At 36.4% G+C, this 24,973-nt stretch overlaps 1 long non-coding RNA gene across 1 annotated transcript in view; it reads left to right on the top strand.

Annotated features, from left to right (window-relative positions):
- LOC105475209 (uncharacterized) overlaps positions 1–17,505 on the top strand; it is a 36,598-nt gene extending 19,093 nt beyond the window's left edge. Inside the window, exons 2-4 of the long non-coding RNA XR_983210.2 lie at positions 3,424–3,595; positions 4,563–4,625; positions 8,301–17,505. This is a non-coding gene — a long non-coding RNA (uncharacterized lncRNA). The remainder of the gene's footprint in view (positions 1–3,423; positions 3,596–4,562; positions 4,626–8,300) is intronic.
- The last annotated feature ends 7,468 nt before the right edge of the window (positions 17,506–24,973 follow it).

Here is a 24,973-nt window from a genome sequence, read left to right on the forward strand (position 1 = left end):
ATTTTATATAGGTATAGACAGACTGATTCTCAAATGTATATTGAAAGGCAGATAAACTAGAAAAAAACTAGAAAAAAATTGAAAAAGGAAACAAGATTGTACAAATCACACTATCCAATATTAAGACTTACTATAAAGCTATAGTAATCAACAGAATGTGGTCTTGATGAAGGGATAGACATGTGGATTAATGCACAGAATAATAGAGAGTTCAGGAATAGATCTACACAAATATGACAATTTAATTTTGACAAAGGTATAAAAGCAATTCATGAGACAGGATAATTTAGATATGTTGTTAGAAAAATTGTACCATATGCAAAAATTGAACCTATACCTAAATTTTATACTTTATACACAGATTAACTCAAAATGAACAAATATCTAAGTGTAAAATTATAAAACTTCTAAAAAAAATAGGAGTAAATATTCATGGCTTGCAGTTAGGCAAAAAGTTCTTAGAAATGAAACAAAAAACACAGTCCATAAAAATATAAATTGATAAATTGGACTTCATCAAAATTTAAAACTGTTACTCTGCCAAAAATCACTGTCAAGAGAATACAACTACAGACTGCGATAAAATATTTTCAAATCACAAAAATGACAAAGGACTCGTATTAAGAATATAAGGAACTCAAAATTCAGCAAATACTGCATTATCTCACTTATATATGGGACCTAAACATTCAAACTCATAGAAGTAGAGAGTAGGATGGTGGTTACAGAGGCTGAGGGTGGGAGATGGTCAGGAAAGGGGAGATATCAGTCAAAGGGTACAAAATTTCAGTTAGGATGATTAAATTTTGGTGTTCTATGGTACAGGATGGTAACTATAGTTAATAATTACATATATATTTCAAAATTGCTCCATTTTAAATATTTTCACCAAAAAAAAGGATAAGTGAGGTGATAGGTATGTTAATTAGCCTGATTTAAACATTCTGTAATGTATACATGTATAATTACATCACATTGCACCCAATAATTAAACATAATTATTGTCAATTTAAAAATAAATAAATAACAACCCAATTTAAAAGTAGGTAAAGGACCAAAGAGGATGTAAGGATGGCAGTTAAGCACTTGAAAAAACATACAACATTACTGACCATTAGGGAAATGCAAATTACAATCACAATGAGATGACACTACACATTTATTAGAATGGCTAAAATAAAAGATACTGATAATACCAAGTGCTAGCAAAGTGCAAGAAAACCAAAACTCTCATACATTGCTGATACATACTGGCATACTCACTCTGGAAAAAAGAGTTTGGCAGTTAAGCATGCACTTACTATCTAACACAGCAGTCATATTCCTGGACAAATAGAAATTATGTTCACACAAAAATTTGTACATAATTGTAGCAGCTTTATATGTAATAGCCAAAAACTGAAAGCAACCCAAATCTTCAACAAGTGAATGGATAGTATGAAGTGGTGCATCCTTATAATGGAATACTACTCACAATTAAAATGGATCAACTGCTGATACATGCAACAAAATGAATGAATCTTGAAGACATAGTGTTAAGTGAAAGAAGCCAGTCTCAAAAGTGTATATACTCTTTGATTTTATTTGTACTATATTCTCACTAATTTTATGTTACATTTGCAGTGGCCAATGTCTGTAATCCCAGTACTCTGGGAGGCCAAGGCAGGAGGACCACTTGAGCCCAGGAGTTAGAAGTCAGCCTGGGCAACACAGTGAAAACCTGTCTCTACTAAAAATACAAAAATTAGCTGGGTGTGGCGGTGCACACCTGTAATCCCAGCTACTTGGGAGGCTGAGGTAGGAGAATCGCTTGAACCCAGGAGGTGGAGGTTGCAGTGAGCCAAGATCATACCACTGCACTCCAGCCTGGGAGACAGAGTGAGACTCCGTCTCAAAAAAAGAAAATTATCAAAAAGACAAAACTATAGTGATGGAAATCAGTGGTTGCCATTGGTCATGGATTGGGAGAGAGTGTAATGATAAAGGGATAACATGGGGACACTTCTGTAGGGTTGTTTAAACTGTTCTATATCCTGATTACAGTAGTGATTATACAAATCTATACGTGTTAAAATTGTAATATTGTACACCAAAAAAGTACATTTTACCGTATGATAATTTTAAAAATACAAAACTTTTAAACACTATTTGACATTGCAAATTTATGAAATGTTTCAGCCACTCCTAGAATTTACAATATGCCCCTATTATTAAAACTCAAACTTCAAAATCTATAATTTAGGATGGTAGCAACTTCATCCATACTTTGCACAAAGAAGTGAGTTCTCTGAGCAGCCACCATAGCTTAGGCTACTAGGCAAGGAGAATAGTTTTTCTGGTATGGCTTCATTCTCTTTTTGATCAGCCCTTGGATCAACCCCTATACTGACTACACCAAGGATAGAGGAAAAGAGGACTGTTATTCTGCTGTTATGAAAAAGGCTGGAAAAAAAGGAGAAGATGCCACTTTGTGGGCAATGATAATATTGCTTAGGGCAAGAGCCTGGGGGAGAGCTGACACGGTTCAAAGTAGTGTTTAGAGACAAGAAAGAAACAAGACCTTCCTTTGCTTTTAAGTTTTGATAAAGCTTATATCTACAACATCCCGGCACAATTTTTCTTGATGTATCTAATGCATCAGTATCACTGTTCCTCATTTAGCTGGCTTTTGCTTCTTATGTTCTTTTCTTTTCCATATTTTTTGTGTTCTGTTTCTATGAAAAAGAGTCAAAACATAAGCTAATATCAGAGATTCATTTTAAAATAATATCTAGGGGTATCTTCTAGGTTTAGTATAGGCTTAGCTCCACTTTTCACAGCTTCCACATATGTAGTCCTGCATCATAATTACTAGGTTGATCTAGTGGTTTTGTGTTTCTTGTATTATTTTGGAAATTCCTGAAGTATCTAATAATTCAAATCAGATTATATCATTTCTGGGATAGTTTTATTGCTAACTGTATTATAGTAAATTCAAATTTATATATCAAAATGCTCTGATAATCAGAATATTCACTCAAGTAAAAGCCAGTTCCACTGGAGCTAACCTTTTGAAAATAAGAAAAGTCCACTAGTGCTAAAACACAAGGAATATACAATGAAGTCATCATTACATTGTCAGCCACATAATCGGAAAAAAATGGTTCAGCAGGTGTTTATGAACCACAAAGAAGGAAAGCTGATGGTTGTAATTCTTAATCTTAAGATCCTATGCTTTGTTTCATTCCTCAGAGGATATTTGAAAACACTTCCTAGGAAGAAAGACTCAAGAAATGACCATTACCAATGACCTAGCTGCCATTTGTCACCCCATTTCCTGCAAAATGCATGCCCTTTATATTTTATATTTCCAAGTATAAATGTCTTGACCCTTCAAACACTGACCATAACTTTAATAAAAAATGTTTTTTGTTTATTTTTCAGCATTTTATATGTGGGAAGCACTTAGGAAATAATTGTTGAATGAATTAATTAATGAAGAAATGAATGAATTAATGAAGGAATGAATGCAAAAACAAACAGCTGTGAAAAAAAGCTAAAAAAAATTCTGCCTTCTTATGCAAGATGCTAATCATAGCATTCCACAATGCTAATGGTATGTCCACAGACTCCACCTTCTTCTGTATCTCTCCCCTGAGATGAATAGATGAGTCTATGGTCTGTGGGCCTTCTCATAGACCCATTATCTTGCACTGTATCCCTTTTCTCTGCCTAATTAAAGTATTTCTGCTAAAAGGCACTGCTGAGTTTAAAATGTGTCAAATCAAATGTTTGTGGAGGGCTAAAACACTATAGCCTCAGCAAATTGCAGTCTCTTCATCTGGGTGATGCAAGCACTGGCCTTGGCTGTGCCCAATTTAGATATCAGAAACTTGTTCCATTTGTACTATGCTATTTACCCATTATACTCATTCAATTTTCCCACATACCTTTCCCAATTATCTACCAATTTAATCCATTTAATCTATCTCTACTACAGTAAATATGTTCCCCTTTAGCATTTACTAGCACTTGGGCCAAATGTTCAAGGGCCTCTAACAGGCTTTGTGATTCATTTATTTTTCCTCTTCCTGTTCAATTTTGTACATACCACTCATCACGAAAATGGATGCTGCTGCTGTAGATAAATGCACTGGCAAGAACCTAACTACACAATCAGCCATTTAGTCCCGAAAAACAGAGTAATGACTGCAAAATGGATCTGGGCCACAGGGCAGAAACCATACTTAAACTTCATTCAGCATAGCACCTGCCACAGAGCTGATGTAGTGAAAAATTGTGTCATGATGAGATGCCCTAGGTCTGGGTGCCATTTACTGTCCTTTCCATTATTGTTGATAATAGCAGTGCTTTCAAATGGAACAACATTCTTCCTGCCATGGATCAAAAAGATTTAGAAAAATATCCTATCATCCTATTTGAGAGACCAATAAAGTAATAATTCAATTTTCTTAGTATTGCTGAGACCTTGGCAGCTAATATTAATTATTATCTCTAGCCATTTGGCACCAGCTAGTGCTTGTAAATTACAGTAAACTGCATTTTTCTATTTTGTTTTGTAGGATAATTAGCCCATTTTGAACTTTGGGAAGAGGACCAGTCTGATGCATACACACTTTTCTCAGGTAACTCCTAGCATGACCAACTTTCTACTTTGACACTGACCATTTCGTTTAAAATTATGGATGCCAATTTCTAATCAGTTTACCTTTGCATTATCTATAATATCCCATGACATTGCTTTAGTAGAGATACTTCTCAGTCTCTGTTTTTTGTTTGTTTGTTTGTTTTGGCACTTCATGAAAGTTGTTTCTCCTATGTGCCAAGAAAAATCTCAACACTACAGAAGAGAAGTACGTGTGGAACCTAAAAAACTTCAGCATTTGCCACAATTAATAGGGTTATTTTATCCTGTAAGAAGGAAATCTGCTGGATGCAATGGCTCACACTTGTAATCCCAGCACTTAGGGAGACTGAGGCAGGCAGGTCACCTGAGGTCAGGAGTTCAAGACCAGCCTGGCCAACATGGTGAAACCCCGTCTCTACTAAAAATACAAAAATTAGCCAGGCATGGTGGTGGGTACCTGTAATCCCAGCTACTTGGGAGGCTGAGGCAGTAGAATCACTTGAACCTGGGAAGCGGAAGTTGCAGTGAGCCCAGGTGATGCCACTGTGCCACTGCAGTCCAGTCTGGGCAATGAAGTGAAACTTTGTCTCCAAAAAAAAAAAAAAAAAGGAATCCATTGGTATAACCCATAACCTGAGCAGGGGATTATCAAATTTATAAGGACTTTATAAAAAGACAAACAGTTGGGAGACATAAGTATTTATTTGGCAGCTTTATTTGAACAGAGTTCTTCTTTGATATGGCCAGTTTTGGGGGCCTAACAAATGAATTAACAATTTCCCCCACACAACACACAGAGTAGAGGAAAGAATACACATAAATTACCTATTGTGGTTGACAACATCCACATTAGCCCTCACCATCTGATATTACTGAAAAAACAGATTGTGGTGAGAATTGCTAATTGACCACTTAGTTTGCATATCCTCTCCTCTTTCTTATTGACAGAATCTCATTTTATCCAAGGAGGCAACATGCCCAGCTAAGAGATTATATTTCCTAGTTGTCTTAGTCTGTTTTGTGTTGCTATAACAGAATACCACAGACTAGGTAATTAATAAAGAAAATAAATTTATTTGACTCATGGTTCTTGAGCCTGGGAAGTCAATGGGAATGGTGCCAGCATCTGCTTAGCATCTGGAGAGGGCCTTCTTGGCATCATCCTGTGGATAAAGGAGGAAGAGCAGGAAAGCATGCACAAGAGAGAGGAGGAGATCAAACTTGCAGCCTCAAGCCCTTTCATAATTGTCATTAACCCATTCATGAGGGTGAAGCCTTCATGAAAACACCTCCCATTGGGCCCTGCCTCCAATGCTGTTGCACTGGTGATTGAGTTTTTAACACACACTTTTTGGGGGGCACATTTAAACCATAGCACTAGTCTTTCTGCAAGTTTCTGCGACTGAGACTTAAGTGGATGGAAATAATTGAGGGGGGCTTCTGGGATTGTTCTTTAAAGGCAGCCAGTTTCCCAGGGAGGGTGTTCATTTGTGGCCCTCTCCACCACTAACCACATTTTTCTTTCTCACTGAAACAAGTGCATGATAGACAGTAACACCCTAGCAGCCACCCTGTATTTTGAAGATGAATGAGTGACACCAAGGATGAGAAAGTGAACGTGGAGTCCCGGACTCCCCATCTCCAGACCTCTTATAGGAGAGAGAAAAAGGAAACCTGTGTCTTCCTCATGTCATGATTATTTGGGTTTTTTGTTCAGAGGATTCTGCCAAACCTAAGAGTAATTTAAAAGCTTATCAAGCAACTATAAATTTATTGAGCACTTTCTATTCTTAAAATTTGGGATTTGCCCTTTCATTAAATAGTAGAAATATAAGCAATTATCCTTGTTCTTTTTTGAAATTTTATTTTAAGAAATAAGGCTGACCTTGAGCACAATGCTGTGTCAAAACTCTGTCAGAAATACACATGAACTTACATAACACTCCATACTTCTTTTGTAGTGACACTTTCCACATGACTTTTCCTTCTTTTTTTTTTTTTTATTATACTTTAAGTTCTAGGGTACATGTGCACAACATGCAGGTCTGTTACATATGTATACATGTGCCATGTTGGTGTGCTGTACCCATTAACTCGTCATTTACATTAGCTATATCTCCTAATGCTATCCCTCCCCTTCCCCCTCCCCCCAACCCACAACAGGCCCCAGTGTGTGATGTTCCCCTTCCTGTGTCCAAGTGTTCTCATTGTTCAATTCCCACCTATGAGTGAGAACATGCAGTGTTTGGTTTTGTGTCCTTGCAATAGTTTGCTGAGAATGATGGTTTCCAGCTTCATCCATGTCCCTACAAAGGATGTGAACTCATCCTTTTTTATGCCTGCATAGTATTCCATGGTGTATATGTGCCAATAGTACTGTAAGGTTCTTGAAAAAGAAGCTGGATCTAATTCATACATCGAGTAATCAGTAAAAGCATTACAGCTATGACACAATGAAAATGATATGTGAGTTTTCCTGCCATTCTGCTTACCTCTTACAGCAAGAGATAATTCCAGCTTGGTCAATTGTGTCTTGCCTATTTCCTTTCCTAACATTCAAGAAACTCCTTCTTAACCACTTAAGTGCTGGACTCTTGCAACAGAAAATCAGGATGAAGTAGGAGAACAGTATTAGGTTGGTGCAAAGGTAATTGCTTTTGCCATTACCTTTGATAGCAAAAATCGCAACTCTTTTGCACCAACCTAACAGTTCAAGGGACTATTCTATAAGGCAAGGAACACATGGTGGCAAAACCTAGAAGACTATTTTATTCTTAATGTTTAGCACCTTTTTTCAAAGGTTTAAATTCATTAGAGTACATAATTTAAATATAATGCACCCATTTTAAGTGTATAACAAAATGAGTTTTGACAAATGTATATGCCTAAGCTATCATCAGCCCAAATGTAATATAAAACACTTCAATCAACCCACTATGGCCTCTCAAGCACATTGAAGTTCTAGCCTCAAGAAATCATTGATGTGTTTCCTGCTACTGTAGGTTTGTTTTGCCTATTCTGAAATTTCATATTAGTGGAATCATAAAACATATCCTCATATGTGTCTGTATTCTTTCACTCAACATGATATTTTTGAGATTAATTCAGGTTTTATAGTGTTTCAGTAGTTCATTTATTTTTTGTAAGACAAAGAACCTTTACTATAAAAAAAATAACTATTTTTTTAAAATAGTGGGGCAACGGCACTGCATCTGGCAGAAGGCAGGCCCCTAAGATTAGTCTTTCTTTTTATCCCAACCAAGCCAAGTAGACCTCATCCTTCAAAGTTCATTCATTTTTATTGAAGAGTAATAGTTTATTGCAACACAGTAAAAAGGTAACCTACAGAAAGGGAGAAAAATATTTGCAAACTATGTATCTTATGTTGATTAATTTCCAAAATATCTAAGGAACTCCTACACCTCAATGTATAATGGTTAATTTCCAAAATATCTAAGGAACTCCTACAACTCAGTGGTTTAAAAAACATAATAACTCAGTTTTTAAATGCGCTAAAGACTCACATAGATATTGTCTAAAGAAGACATACAAATGGCCAATAGATAGATGAAGAAATGATCAATGTCACTAATCATCAGGGAAAGGAAATCAAAACCACAATAAGATATCACCTGACACCTGGTGGAATGGCTATAATTTTTTTTTTTTTTAGATGGAGTCTTGCTCTGTCACCCAGGCTGGAGTGCAGTAGCATGATCTCAGCTCACTGCAAGCTCTGCCTCCCGGGTTCACACCATTCTCCTGCCTCAGCCTCCTCAGCCTCCCGAGTAGCTGGGACTACAGGCGCCTACCACCATGCCCGGCTAATTTTTTGTAATTTTAGTAGAGACAAGGTTTCACAATGTTAGTCAGGGTGGTCTCGATCTCCTGGCCTCATGGTCCACCCGCCTCGGCCTCCCAAAGTGCTGGGATTACAGATGTAAGTGACCGCACCTGGCCTGGCTATAATTTTTTTAAAAGACAAGAAGTGTTGGCGAAAATGTGGAGAAAAGGAACTTTTGAACTTTTGAATGTTGTTGATGGGAATCCAAAATGGCACAGCTGCTATGGAAAATAGTATGGAAGTTCTTCAAAAACGTAAGAACTGAACTACTATATGATCCGGCAATCCCACTTCTAATGGAATAAAAACAAGACCTCAAGGAGACATTAGCACTTCTATATTCATTGCAGCACTATTCATACTAACCAAAATGTGGAAACAACTCAATATCCATCAACAATTGAATGTATAATTAAAATGTGGTATATACATATAACGAGATACTATACAGGTGTTTGCTGGGTCATTGAAAAGAGAAACATTGGAGCAGTAGTGGTTTATGAGGGCAGTGGGTGCAAGAAAACAGAATTTGGAGATGATTGGGTTGGCTTATGTTCCCTTCAAATAAAGAACTTTACTACACTGTACATTAGCCTGGGACACCGCTCAGGAATCAACAATGTGGAACATAACTCTTTAAATATTATATAATAATGGCAGTATGTATTCAAGTATTAAATAATGGGATGCTGACAATAAATGCTTTAAGAGATCAGAAATCAGAGAGGAAGAAATGGACTAGAAAAATCAGGGATATTTACTTAGAGAGGTAAACTCTGAAAAAGTGATAGGATTGAGATAAGCTGAAAAATGTGATAAGCTTTTGGAGGGGGGTCGTCCAAGACTTCCAGCTGCCTCCAATAGGGGAAAATTACCAAGGTTTAATTAAAAAGCTGCTTGAATCTGTTCAAGTTGAGTAAAGCTCCATATGGATGCCTGGTATCCTTTGCCTCCTTTATATATATTGACTCTGTCTATGAGATAGTACATATTGAATTCATTTGGAAACAATTATGTCCTGTGCAAATCGTTATCAACATCACTGTTAACCCATGTTTGTGGGGTGGTGGTTATGTAGAATTCTATCCAATTCTCAACACCGGTTGTCAGAATAGCTTTGTTATTGAAATGAGCAGAATCTAACTTATGAAAACAGTGAGTGCCACATGTTTCAAACATGACCTTTACCCGATTAAACTTGCATAACCAACCCAAGAGTGATGTCCAATGACACCACTTGATACTTAGGTCTGCTATTTTAATAAGACACAGACAGGTTTAGCAGATGTTGCAACAAACAAGTAAATATGTTCTAAGCAATAAATCTGCAGAGACATTCAGGATAGCATGAAAAGAATGTGCTTCATTCTTTCCAATGTGATCACAACAAGTAAGATTTTATCACTAATTACAGATGCATACACATATTCATGGTGTACTGGGAATAGCATCTCCATATGGCATGACTTGCAAAGACGTTAATGTCTCAAACATTATTATACAATTGAGAGAACATTTCAACATTAAGAATATTCTGTATTTCATATATCAAATGGATATGTGACTTAGTGAAAAAACTACCACCTATTCTGATCACATCGGAGTCACAAATTGCTTGTGCTAGCTTAAGAATGTTATTTAATATCTTTCTATGTCTGAGTTTCTCCATTGCCAAGTTGACTTTATTATCTAAATTATGAACAACTTGCTGGAAAGGAAGAAGAACAGAAGGTTGTCTGGGAAAGCAAATATTCTATGTACGTTTAAGAAAAAAAGAATTTTATAATATGATATGCAAATACTGCTGCACAATTTTCCCCCATAACACTAAAATGAAAAATTAATACTGACGACAGAAGCAAATACGGCATTAAATTTTTTCAGTGTGCAAGATAAATAGGAATCATCAATCATTCTCATTTTTATCCTTTCCTCGGGCAAAATAAAAATTCTATGGTTTATAAGATGGCAATAAAATTATGCAGAGAAGCTCCACTTAGCCAGATAATTGAGTCTATATTAAAGATCAGGATTACAAAAATATATGTCTAAAGGCAGACATTTATTGCAAAGTAGAAAATATCTGTTCATTAGGCCCAGTAAAGATTTAGACAAGTGTTACTCACCTTTTTAGTTCACTAAACAATTAATTTTGGGCTTCCATTCTTCATAGTCATTAATCCAGTCCTTCTAATGAGACTATTTGCCTAAAACGGTTTTTAATTGCACATAAATAGAAAAAGTAAACATATTATACAAAACTTTTAATTAATAAATAGAAACAGGTTATTCACTTCGAGCAGTAGTATTACCATTGTTTCCACTGACCCCATTGTTTCCATGGACCGTTGTTTCCATTGAGGTGTGCAATACATAGCAATAGAATAAATAAATGCAAACTAGTGGCAACTTCTTATAAGTTATAAAAAGTAAACAAACCTCAGAACTTTATAACTCACAATGGCAACTTATAAGTTTCAAGCGTGCAATCTATTTTTAAAATTAAATTATTCTCAGGTACTGAAAACAGTGAGCAATATATTTTTTTAATATATGGCAATTTTCTTTTTCCCCAAATATTAAAAAGTAAAAAAGAAAAATAAGGCTCATACTCTGGTGCTCAAATTAAACTTGATAACCTATATACCGGGACCAAGAGTTCCAAGACCTTTTTTTTATGGTCTTACAGGTGGTTTTTTTGTACATCAGCCTTACTTCCCGAACAGGTAGCATTGGGACAAATCAGTATGTAAACCTGCTTCTCCTTCTCTATTCTACTTTCATTACTTCCAGCACTGAAAGTGGTTATTCTAAGTTATATCTAATCTGCTTGGGATACAGGTGGTTACAACTATCTTTATCTACATGTATCTATCTGTACATAGACATTAGGCTATAGGACCTTAAAACAATAGGCCTTAAAAGGAATCTGAAATCTACAGGACAAGGCGTATGCTCAGATCATATTTAAAAATGATTCTCCTATGCCAAGTGGAGACCTGAGGACTCATTTGATTATGGGCCAGCCATCTTAACAGAAGTTGAGGCAGCTCCTCATCCCCTAAGCTGTATGCACTACAGCCTTCATTACCACAAACCGGGCACTTCTCTTTCAGTTTTTGTCTCTATGGCAGTAAGATGGAATCAGTAATAACAAGTCCAGTGTAAGAATTATTCGTGATAAGAAAAAATTGTCTACCGAGTGCTTTAAGTTCCTAGGAAACTGTGCGAACATAGTTTGTCATTTGTATTCTGAGACTTTGTCCTTGCAGGAATCATCAGCCTCTTAGTGCCATGTTGCCCATGCATTCTTTCCACAGGAGCGCCTTTTTCTGTTTGATGTTTGGGACATGCTAGTTCAAGTTTTCAGGATTTCTAGCCAAACAACTTTTATTGTTGTTGTTAAGAGAAAAATCTCTTAAGCCAATAATCATGCATTTTTTTCTCTTTTAAAAAAGTGAGGTCCTTGGGTATCATTTTAATACTATTAATTTGGAAGTGAGGAGAGTCAAGTTCTAGCCAGACTCTTGTGTGAGTTTCATGGAATGGCATTTAATCATTGCTCTGGGTTCAGTTTTCATCACTATCAGAATGAGGGTGGTAGACTATACAATCTTAGAGCCCATTTTTTAAAATGTGGGCTATAGGCAAGATCACCTGCATCAAAAACCCTTAGAGGGTTTGATAAGAAGAGTAGGTATCATCTCAGGCCTTAAGAAACAGAGTTTGTTTGAGACATTGTAATCAGTACCTCAGTCATAATTATCCATGATAAAGTTTAGGAGCCACTGCTCCAAAATTAGCAATCAATGACGTCTTGGTTTCAGCGATCAGTGACCCCTTGGTTTAAGGAGCTTCTAAGTAAACATTCAAGATTTGCCATTCTTTTTAACTAACAGCTTTGCCACTAAGACATTGTTACTGGGACCAACTTTGCTTTATACAACACCTTCCCTGAGAATATGTTAGGCAGAATCCTGGTGAGCTGCTCTCTGCAGTGCAGTACAGCACAGTGTAGAGAGGCATACACAATGGTAAATAGAGTCTCATCTGCCAAAACTTCATCTTGCAAACAGCAAGGCCTAGGATTTTTTTCCTAGTCAATTTATGTATTACTGAGCAATCAATGAGCTCACTGCACCATGTGCATAGAAGGCATTACTATGGCATCAGTTTTGAGAAAAGAAAAGCTTTATTATAAGTCAACCGGCAAGAAGACAGAAGAAAAAGCTTGAATCTATTTCCCCAAGCTTAGAGTTGGGACAGGTTTTATAGTCAGACGGTAATGAAGTGTGCTCTGATTGGATCTTGTGATGGTGTGATGCCAGGAGACCTCCTCAGACCGGATCCTTCGATGAAGTGACGCCAGAGCTCAATCTGATTAGACCTTGGATCCTACCATATGGTGTCCGCTTCTTAATTAAATCGCCATTCCTTAGTCTGAGCACTTAGGTTCCACCAGTGCTAATGTTATATGACCTTCAACCTGGGAGGCCATGGCAACTGAAAAACAACTCACAATTTTGTTACATAAAAGTTGAACCAGATTGGTCTGATGTGTTTACACATGTAACAGCTTTCTTAGGTTTTTAACTATAAGAAACATAATGAACCTACATGGTCTCAGGTAAATCCAAACCCTACCAACAAAAAGTTAATCTAGTTAATTGTCAGGATAAAGGGACTTGAACTTTTACCTCTTAAGAATTTATAGCAGCCTTTATGACATCAACTCACAACAAAGGATTTTATTGAAACCTTTCTTGAGGGCAATTGCTAGTAAACCTACTCCAAATTCTTTCACTCTATTGCCCTAAGAAAATAATTATTAATATATGTAATATTTATTTGTGTCACTGTGAATAGTAAAAATATTGGAAACACTCTAAACAGTTATCTAATAGATTGATTCAATAAATAATTTTGTGTATATATGTCTATTAAATATGTAACATAAGAGTATTTACTGACAGAATTATGTTCATGAACACTATGTAAAACAGAGATTATTAAAGAGTAATTGCTACATGATCGATGTTTAAAAATAAAATAGAGAGAGGCATAGGACATAACATATTAATACTGTTTACTGTGGGTAATGGAATTATGAATGTTTTCTAATTTATTTAGGATTCCTAATTTTTTTGTACTTATATATTTTTCCAATTAACATATGCAATAAAAGAAGTTAATTTTTTAATCTGAATTGTTAAAATTTTAAATATATTATTTCATAATCCAACTTTTGATATAGTAATCCATACTCTGATATTTAAAATTGTATTAATGTATTTTACTTCTATGTCTTCTCTCTCATTAAGATTCCTAGTAGAGATGAGAAAAGTAGGGCAGGGAATCTCTAATATGGTCCCTATATTATCTGCAAAAGATTATGTACAAAAAAAGGGTTTATTTAATGTAAATATTTATGTGATATGTTTGCGGATGAGAAAGTGAGCAAAAAACACAGTATGTGATATGAGAAAGAGAGCAAAAAACACAGTTCATTCAACCTTACTATGAGTGTAAAATAAGGCAGCAAGAAAGAATAAGGGCCTATGTTTTGTTGTCGTTAATATCTGGGATGATATATAAAGAGGGAATTTGGATTAGAAAATATAGAATTTATTCCAAAGGTACCTCTTCCTGTTGGAATTTGGGAATGGTTTAACTGGGTGGTTCTGGTACAGGATCTCTCACGAAGTCACATTTAAATTGTCAGATGTGACTGCAGTCATCTAAAGATTTGACCGACACTACAGTCTCTCTTTCACTGTGGCTTACTCACATGACTGGCAAATTAGTGCTGGTTTTTGGTAGGAGGTTTCAGTTCCTTCTCATGTGGGCCTCTCCAAAGATTGCTTGACTGTCCTCAAAACTTGGCTTCTTCTCCGCACACCCCTACATCCCCAGAGAACCAGCAGAATACATCCTTCTATGATCTAGGCTTCAAAGCCAAATGCATCATTCCTGCCACTCTATTCATTAGATTCAAATCATTTCGTTCATCACACATTGAAGGAGAGAATTCGGCCCACCTTTTGAAGGGAAGTATGTGAAAGAATTTGTGAACAAATTTTAAAACCACCAAATGGACTTTTCCTCACCAAGTCTGATCTGGTGACTGCTACTTCTAAATGCATCATCATCCAATAGCAGAGGCTAAAAGAAAAGCCCTGATGTAACACTATTCCCTAGGAAGACCAGCCAGCCACATCATGAAGGATTGATTTCATCGTACCCCTTCCAAAAGGGTGCTTGTATTCTGAATATGGATATATGTTCTGAATATGGATATTCATTGCCAACCTACAATGCTTCTGTCATCACAACCAACTGTGAGGTTGGGATGCTGTGTTCACTTTTGTGATATTTCACATACGAAAAAAATGCTTTTAACCAAGTAACATTTCACAGCAAAAGAAGTGCAATGGTGTTCACTTTGGCATAGAACAATGTAATGGCTTCCTGAAACTTAGTTCCCCTAAAATTAGGAAATACAGTTTGAGAATCAAGGAATGGAAGTAGGAGTGTCTCCTTTCACTACTAAATCTAATACTTTTCATTCCTACAGTGTGGAGTTCTGTTGGCTTAGGGGTTCTAGTTCCCAAGGAAGGATGATTATTTCAGGTGAATTGACAATGATTCCATTAAGATAGAAGTTGAGACTGCTACCTGGCCATTGTGGATTTGAAACCATACCCCAAAGAGTTAAAGAAACCAGTGACTGATAGAAACTCTTGACCTCACAGGATGACAGATAAGAAAAGATACAACTTGCTGAAATGCTGAAACTCTCTACTAATGAGATTAAAATGCTGGCTGAATCTGTTAAAACCAATATGGCCGATTGGAGTCTGCACAGAATGAACCTGCTGGTGTCAGGGACCACATTTCCACAGCATGTTTCATACTAACTCCCATTGAAATTGCACATGTGACCCACGAAGAGAAATGAAGAGATAACTCTGCATGCCTGAGGACTTTCCAGATATCCCCTTTCCTTGCATCAGTCACCTGCTAATCTCAGAATCCATCTCCCAAACTGTTTCTAATAAGAATACGGCCTTAGAGCCAGCACAGGGAGACAGGTTTGAGATACACTCCTATCACCTTATTGGTCAACCTGCAATAAAAATAATTTGTTTACTCAAAACCTCCGTGTCATAGTATTGGCTTCTAGCACATTGAGCAGTGAGCCCCTTTTCTCAGTAACAGATTCTTCTGCCATGGAACAAATAGTAAAAATAAAAGAATTACTATACTAGCTGGTATGAATATCAGCTCAAGGATCACCTTTTCCCTTACCCCTTTTCTTAGCGTAACTACTCTCACCATCAATGCACCCAGAGACTACATGACTTCCTTCTTTGAATTTCTTCTGTATCTTAGATTCATAACAAAACACTTACATACTTTGCTGAGTTTACTTCTGACACATCTGACTTTTAAGGACAAGGTCTGATTTTTTTCCTCAGCAGCTGACATGGAACAGGTACTTAAGTATTTGGTGGCTGAAGGACTGAATAGTTAAATGAAAGATCGGCTTATGAGAAAGATGATGGGATAATATCTGCTTCAGCCTCCAACAAAACAATTTAAGAAATAGAATTGGCCCACATATGTGTTGATGGCCTACAGAAGAAAACAGCAGATTTTATTCATTTCAACATGACTACATCTTTCATCGTGCATGAGACAGAAAAACTTTCTTACCCACTCATTTTACAAAATTAGAAAATTAAGGTGCAGAAAAACAAAATCATTTACTTAAGATCACATAGCAGTGTGGCAAAATGAGGGCTAGACTCATATTGTATCAGCTTCAGGCTAATATTCCTCATAATGTATGTCATGTTGTTTCACAAAATTTATATCAAATACATGTTTAAATAAGAAAAGTAGACAATAACGTCCAGGAGCTCTTAATGTTCACTGAGTAAGTATTGTTTTTTCTACCCCATTTAACCCACAACATACCAGGAAAGTAGATATAACTACCATCTGGGCACAATAGTCCCTTTTTATTTTGTGTATGTTTGTCATCTCATGAATAATTACAAAAGTAAGCATAAAGGTAGAGTGGGAAAAAACCTTATTAGACATTTTAATAAGAATTAAATATAGCACACCCAAATTTTTATTCCATATGTTCCTGATTTTAAAGAGAGGCAGATAAATAGGTAGACACAGAAAGAAAAAGGAGGACAGAAGGAAGGAAGGAAGGAAAGAAAGAAGGGAGGGAGGGATAGATAGAAAAGTCATTGTACTTTGAATTCAACTAGAGAGACATATCCAACTTATAAATTCTGATCTCAGATTTCAAATATATTTCTGCTAGGCTCTGTCTTGTCATTACTTCTAATTCTGCTTCATGCAGTTGTATCATCAAAATGTGATCCTTGATAAACTTCAGTGGTACATAATTTTATTGAAAAGAAAATGGTCATCTTATTTGATCCTTAATTATAACACATTTTAATTTTTAGATTTATAAATACCAATTAGAATGACGAATGCAATCAATTTTTTCATGACTACAGCATCTATTTTTTACTACTCAACTTTGTATATACAACTGTTTATCCATTTATTAATGATATCAAGTAAATTTCAGTGCACAAGCTTTATGAACGATGAAAGAATGTGTAATATGCCTTTTGGCAGAATAGAATAGTCTAGATTCTGGTCACAAAATATTTGCATAATAAAGTCTGTTCTGTTGCATGACCATGAAAATACTACATTTTCATTTTGCCCTTAGAAATGTGTAATTCATTCATCTATTACTGAATTTGGGAAAATTTACCTAAGATACTGTTATCTGAAGCCTCACTAAAATTTTTATTATACAATCAACTTCACACCATTATTAGAATGTCAAAGACCTCTCTTGTCTCCTTGCATTTATCTTCGTCTAGCCAATTTGTAAACTGTTTCTCTGTCAACTCCTTCTTTTTGTCATTATGGAGAAACATTAAAAAAATTCCTGGATTCTCAACTGTACTTAATAAAAGCTAAGAAATAAACTATAAATATGATGTTTCCAGACTTCTTTTATACCTTCTTAAAAGTTGATATAAAACTTTAAGCAAAACAATGAAAAAAACTGAAGGATGGTATAATAGTAATGATTTGACTATTTCATTATTCCTCTGGGCTATTTCATCATTCTTTTTCATTGTAGTTAGGAATAATTGATAATATACAGGAAAGTAAGATCACTGAAATTCAATAACCTGTGTTAGATTGAGAAAATACTGATTGACATCAGATGGAGCCATATAATAATTGTAATATAAAATCAGTTTTATTATATCTTTTAAAAGAGCAAGTAAATATTTTTCTTTGTTCCTTGGAAAACATCAAAGACAAAAATAAAAATCATGATATACCAACCTTTACAAATAAATAGAACTACTCAAAAAATAAACTAAAAACTCAAATTGGGCCCAGTGTTTTGTACCTTTTCATCTAATAAGATCTCTCCCATGCATTAAAACAGATGAGGAAAAAAACAATGAGCTTGCATATAGATAACTGAGTTTGCTTTTCTGGTCCTGGCTTGGACATAGACCTTTATCATGGCTGCTATTTGCCTGACTACCTGCCTTGGAACTCCCCATTCCCACCAAGACCCAGGCTGAGTAAAAGAGTCATCACTCACAGCTGAAGATCTGCCCATCATGAGCAACCCTCTCAAAGTGGTGGGCAGTCCTGCTGGAATATCATGGCCAACTTTATCAGGAAGAATGTTTTTGCAGAGAGAAGAATGAAAACCACAAAATAAACATCTACAGTAACTCTGGTGCTGAAACTGAGGAAGTATGACGTCCAGAAAGGGTCTGACTGGTGTTTTAAATATATCTTTTCTCTTTCCTTTTGTCCTGAGCCTGTCCCCTTTCTGGCCTCTTTTGGCTTGGTTTATTCCTCTTCATTCTATGATTACATCACATGAACCCAGCTCAGCAAATGGAAGGCAAGAGGAAGATTTAACTTATTTGTAGGAAGTTTTCCTTATGGAATGTCATTATTTTCCTGAGACAAATTCTGATTTTTTCAAAGTTTTGAAGTTTATTCATCTCTTTCTTAAAGATAGTAACTGTAAATTCGTGGTTTGCAGGTTGAACTAGGCTGTCTTATGAGCTTTCTTTGGCCAACTGAGCATTACTTGAGTTCAAGTTCCATTAATATGTCATAGGTTTCCATTATTTGTATTCTGCATTTTCACACTTGTACATGACTTGTCTGCTTATCAAGCATATGCATATGAAATGTCTGCTTTAACACCATCTGATTTTTAACCTTTTTTAACCTTTAAATAAAGAATTTCCAAATATGTATTTTCTTTCTCTCCCACAAAAAGATGAACCTTTAAAACACTCTCTAGTTTATCCAAGATATATATATATATATAAAGTTTTATCCATATATTTATGGATAAGAAGACTGTTTCCTGTCTCGTGAACAACAAATAAGGACAATGGACTACATGGTGCATTCATTCATACGAAAAGTTAAGGTAAGGTGACTACAGATGAGTAGTGTGAAAGGTTCGTTTCCTCCTTTAGGTGAGGCAACAGTGCTGTATCTGAGCTGTAGTGGCACATTAATCTGTAAATGGGATAAATTTTCTTATGACTACACACATAAAAAATGAGTACCTGTAAAAACTGATGAAATTTGAGTAAGATCTGTAGACTAGTTACTTGTATTATATCAATGTCAATTTCCTGGTTTTAGTAATGAACTCTAGTTATATAAAATATTACCATGGGAAGTGAGAGGAAGGTAGCTGTTTGAAGAGTACACCAGATCTCTCCACACTATTTTTGCAACTTCTTGTGAATCTATAACCAGTTCAAAATAAAAAAAGTTAATGGAAATGTTGAGAGTTCATTCCATTGTTTATCCCTTTTCAGAGAAGCTGATGCCTGATACTTTAACTACAACACAAGTTATCTGTGCAAAATGCAATCCATTTAATTTGAAAAACTCAATAGGGATCAGGGTCAGCTTCAGTAATCACTCATCACTTTTTAAAACTCAAGCTAAATTCTACAGAACATAAGTCACCCAAAAGTGAAACTTGAGCAGGTGTTTTAGGTAACTTATAAACACAGATTTCTTAGACTTTGAGAAACTGTCAAGAGATTTATTGCCCAGCCCTGGGCCATTTGGTCACTTGAGGGAGTTGTCTCTTTTTTAACTCTTCTCTGTACACACTTGCTTTTTCTTCTCTACAACTTCACATCTCCTTTAACAGTTTTACTTACTAAAAACAAACCATTGTTGGAAGTTCTTGGATTTTTTTTTTTTTTTTTTTTTTTTTTTTTTTTTTGAGACGGAGTCTCCGTCCCGTTGCCCAGGCTGGAGTTCAGTGGCACAATCTCGGCTCGCTGCAAGCTCCGCCTCCCAGGTTAACGCCATTCTCTTGCCTCAGTCTCCCGAGTAGCTGCGACTACAGGCACCTGCCACCATGCCCAGCTAATTTTTTATATTTTAGTAGAGATGGGGTTTCACCATGTTGGCCAGGAAGGTCTCAATCTCCTGACCTTATGATCCGCCCACCTCAGCCTCCAAAAGTCCTTGGATTACAGGCCTGAGCCACTGCGCCCAGCCAGATTTTTTTTTTTTTCTCCAGATATTGGATCTTTGATTTCTTTCATTGAGCATCATGGGTTGTCTCAGGGATTTGAGATGTGCTTCCTTATAAATTTCTCCTTCTAGACTCAGGAGAGCTTGAGGAACACATGTCTGCTCTGTTCAATCTCTTGTAATTGCAGTGAATGTGATTTGAGTTTTAACTGCTCGATCACTATTTGTTGACACTTCAGGAATCTCACCTTTATATTCAACCTGCTGTTGCCGGTGAGACCTGAACAAAACCAAGATCAATAACATGAAATTGTGGAGGGGGTGGGGTAGGTAAGAAATGTGAATGTATGTTGAAAAGATTTAGAGATGAATGGGAAAAGAGAGAAGACCATGTATTAAGAAAAGAGAATCTACTGTCTTTTGGGCCTTCAGTTTCTTCATCTATAAAACAAGAGTATTGAGAAGAAAACAAGCCAAATGTCTGTTATTTGGTGCACTCTAGTAAATTAAACAAATAATCCATAAAGGAGAGAAAATCATTTCTCCAGATGCAGCTCATTTGTAGATAAAGCATACACATTTTCTTCTACTTTATCTTGGAAAATTCAACTACCGGGAGGAAAGAGAGATTTCAGAAATAACTTTCTCCCTGATTCTATTCATAATTAAACTTCAGTCTTCACATCAAATATGATTCTATTCCTGTCCATAATCTCTTATCTGCTTCCTAGAGCTTTTTCTGAATGAGAATTGGAAGAGAGAAATGCTCTGCTGCTCTTAATTCTTCCTTGGGCACATCCACATTAGAACATTTTTAAAACCATAAAAACTGCACTGTAGGCTCCAAAGCCATCTTGTGAACTGTGTTAGGGGAAAGAATGTTTTCCTATCTTTTCTGCCCTTGCAGGATTTATTGCCTGTGGAGGCCTCTGGATCACCCCAGTTCATATAAACAGGAAACACAATCCCAAGTAAAAAAGAGAAAGCTGGAGCAAGCCAATCACTATAGGTATAATTCACACACACACACACACACACACACACACACACACACAAATAGCACATTGCTAAATTTCCTTCCCTCAAGATTATGCAATGCTGGACTTCCAGAAAGCTGGAAACTGTATATAGTGAATGCAAATCAAGTGCCCCAGAGCCTCAGATTGAAAGTGCGTAGGTCCAAAGTTAAATGAGGTAGGCGTAACCTGTTGTAGACACTAGAAATAAGATTTCAGCATACCTGGGTCATGTCCTTTCATGATATATAGGCCCTTTAAATACTAAAGTGCTGTGAAAATAGAAGTATCATCTGGAATGAGACAAAAAGCATTTAGACAGTGAGAAATTAAACAGGATTTAATGATACGATAAAGTGTGATACCACTAGTGGTTGTACAGTAATGACATGGAAAGTTGAGTCTAAGCTTTTATAGAGAAGAGCTTCATGTATATATTATATATAGAGAGAGAGAGAGTTAAATTTTATCTTATATATAATGTGTAATTTTAAAATTGGGAGTGACATCAGCAAGATGGCAAATTAGAAGCTCCTAGCACTCCTTTGCCCCTCAAAAAAAACCCTAAAACAACAAATAACTACTAAAGTAACTAAAGGAGAGCACCAGAGAACAGCAGAGAAGCAGTAGAAATCCTATAGAACATAGAAACCCAGGATGGGCACACAGAAAAAGGAAGGAGGCAATTCACCTCTGCCACTTCACTCCCCAAGTTTTGACCAGTTTAGAACCAGGAATGTCTTCTCCCTGCAGGGAAAGGTAAGCAAGAGGACCCCAGAAGATCCCATTACCACCATGGACAACTGGGATCTTTGCTATTGGAGATTCCTGCAGCCCTCAAAGGCTCTGAACCCAGTTAAGGAAGCTCACAGAGCCCACACAACTGAGATACTCCCAAAGAAGGAGATGACATTGTGCATTGCACCTCATGGCTCAAGCTGCTACTGCTCTGCAACATCTTATAACTTGAGTCACTGCCAAAGTGCATCATACTCTGGGGCCAAATAGGTATCGTATCTCTCCATTCCTGAAGCTAAGCTGCCACTGCACCATGCCCGCCTCATATCATGCCATACCCAAGCAGAGGTGCTATTACATCTTATCTACTAAGGACAAGCTACTACAGAGCCACTTCATGACCTCTACCAGTCATTAGTGCACCCACCATTTAGAGTCAAGCTGAAGTAATGCCTTGTCCCTAAGGGAACTGGAATCTTGAAACCAGAACTGCCAAAATTCAAAGACAAAAAGAGAACTTTAAAAGCAGCAAGGGAAAAGCACCAAGTTACATATAAAGGAATGCCCATTAAAATACCAGAAGATTTCCAAGCAAAAACCTTGCAGGCCAGGAGAGAATGGGATGATATATTTAAAGTGCTAAAAGAAAGAAAAAAAAAAAAACCTGGTAGCCAAGAATACTATGCACAGAAAATCTGCCCTTCAGAAATGAATAGAAATAGTCTTCCCAGACAAGCAAAAGCTGAGAGAATTTATTATTATGAGACTTGCCTTACAAGAAATGCTTAAAGGACTTCTTCAAGCAGAAATTAAAGGACAATAATGCCATCATGAACAAACATGAAAGTATAAAACTCACTGGTAGGGGGAAATGCATCAAATCCAGAATACACCAGTTCCATAAAGGTGGTGTGTAAATCATATCTATTTCCAGTATATAGGTTAAAAGTAAACATGGTCAAAAATAGCTAAAACTGCAGTAAGTTGCTTAGAAATACACAATATAGAAAGATGTAAATTGCAACATGAAAACAAATTATGGAATGGGAGGGTCAAAGTCTAGAGTTTTTATATGCAACAGAAGTTAAGTTGTTAACAGCTTGGAATAGATTATAACTGTAATGTTCTATGTAAGCCTCATGGTAGCCACAAGACAAAAGAACTACAGCAGATACACAAATGATAAAAAGAAAGGAATCAAAGCTTAGCACTTTAGAAAACTGTCAAGTCAAAGAGGAAGACAACAAGAGAGAAAGAAAAGAACAAAGGAACTACTAAACAGCAAGAAAACAAGAACAAAGTGACAGTGATAACTCCTGACCTGTCAATAATAACCATAAATATAAATGAATTATTCAATCAAAAGACATAGCATAGCTTAATGGATTAAAAAAAAAAACACACACACCCAAGATCCAGCTATATGCTGCCTAGAAGAGACCTAATTAGGCTTTAAGGACACACAAAGGCTGAAAATGAAAGGATGAAAAGATATTCCATGCAAATGAAAACCTAAAGAGAGTAGGGGTGGCTACACTTTTATCTGATAAACTAGACTTCAAGTCAAAAACTGTTGCAAGAGGCCAGGCACGGTGGCTCAAGCCTGTAATCCCAGCACTTTGGGAGGCCAAGATGGGTGGATCATGAGGTCAGGAGATCGAGACCATCCTGGCTAACACGGTGAAACTCCGCCTCTACTAAAAATACAAAAAAAAAAAAAAAATAGCCGGGCGAGGTGGCAGGCACCTGTAGTCCCAGCTACTCGGGAGGCTGAGGCAGGAGAAATGGCGTGAACCCAGGAGGCGGAGCTTGCAGTGAGCTGAGATCGCGCCACTGCACTCCAGCCTGGGCAGCAGAGCAAGACTCCATCTCAAAAAAAAAAAAAAAAAAACTGTTGCAAGAGACAAAGATCATTATTTAATGACAAAGGGGTCAAGTCATTAAGAGTACATATTAATTGTAAATACATATGGACCTAACATCAGAACATATAAATACATAAAGCAAAATTAAACATGAAGAGTGAAATAGATAATATGACAATACAATAAAATTTCTTTTTCTTCCTTCCTTCCTTTCTTCTTTCCTTTTCCCTTCCTTCCTTTCTTCTTTCCTTTTTTCTGCCTTTCTTTGTTCCCTTCTCTTTCTTTTCTTCCTTTTTTCCTTTCTTTTCTCTCTTCCTTTCTTCCTTTTTTCCCTTCTTTCTTCCTTTGTTTCTTCCTTTTTTCCTTCTTTTCTTTTTCCTTTCTTTCCTTCCTTTCTTTCATTTCTCTCTCTCTCTCTCTCGCTTACTTGCGTACTTTCTTTCTTTCCTTCCTTTGACAGGTTCTCACTCTGTTGCCCAGACTGGAGTGCAGTGGCACAATCATGGCTCACTGCAACCTCGACTTCCTGGGCTTAAGTGATCCTCTAGCTTCCCAAGTAGCTGGGACTACAAGCATGCACTTTTTTTTTGTAGAGTCAGGGTCTCACTATGCTACCAAGGCTGGTCTCAATCTCCTAAGTTCAAGTCATCCTCCCACCTCGGCCTCCCAAAGTGCTATGATTACAGGCACAAGCCACCGTGCCCAGCAGTAGATAATTTCAGTATCCTAATTTCAACAATTCATAGCTCAAACACCCAGGAAATTGATAAATACTGGATTTAAATTGCAGTTTTGACCAAATAGACCTACCAAACCTACAAAGTTGTTGGAAGGACTTTCCATCCAACAACTGCAGAACACATATTTTCTCCAGTGCACATGGAACGTTTTCCAATATAAGCCGTATGTTAGGCCACAAAACGAGTCTTAACAAATTTAAGAAGATTAAAATTGTCTCTCATATCATTTCAGGCCACAATGATACGAAACTAGAAATTAATGGCTGGAGGAATGCTGGAAAATTGAAAAATATGTGGAAATGAAACAACATGCTCCTGAAAAACCAATGAGTAAAAGAAGAAATCGAAATGGAAATTAAAACATATCTTGAGACAAATGAAAATATAAACACAACATACCAATATCTGTGGAATGTACCAAAAACAATTCTAAGAGAGAATTTTATGGCAATAAACACTTACGTTAAAAAAGAGGAAAGATTCCAAATAAACAGTCTAATATTACACTTCAAGAAACTAGAAAAAGAACAAAATAAACCTAAAGT

The sequence above is a fragment of the Macaca nemestrina genome, chromosome 6, assembly GCF_043159975.1.
Source record: "Macaca nemestrina isolate mMacNem1 chromosome 6, mMacNem.hap1, whole genome shotgun sequence".
NCBI classification, from domain to species: Eukaryota; Metazoa; Chordata; class Mammalia; order Primates; family Cercopithecidae; genus Macaca; species Macaca nemestrina.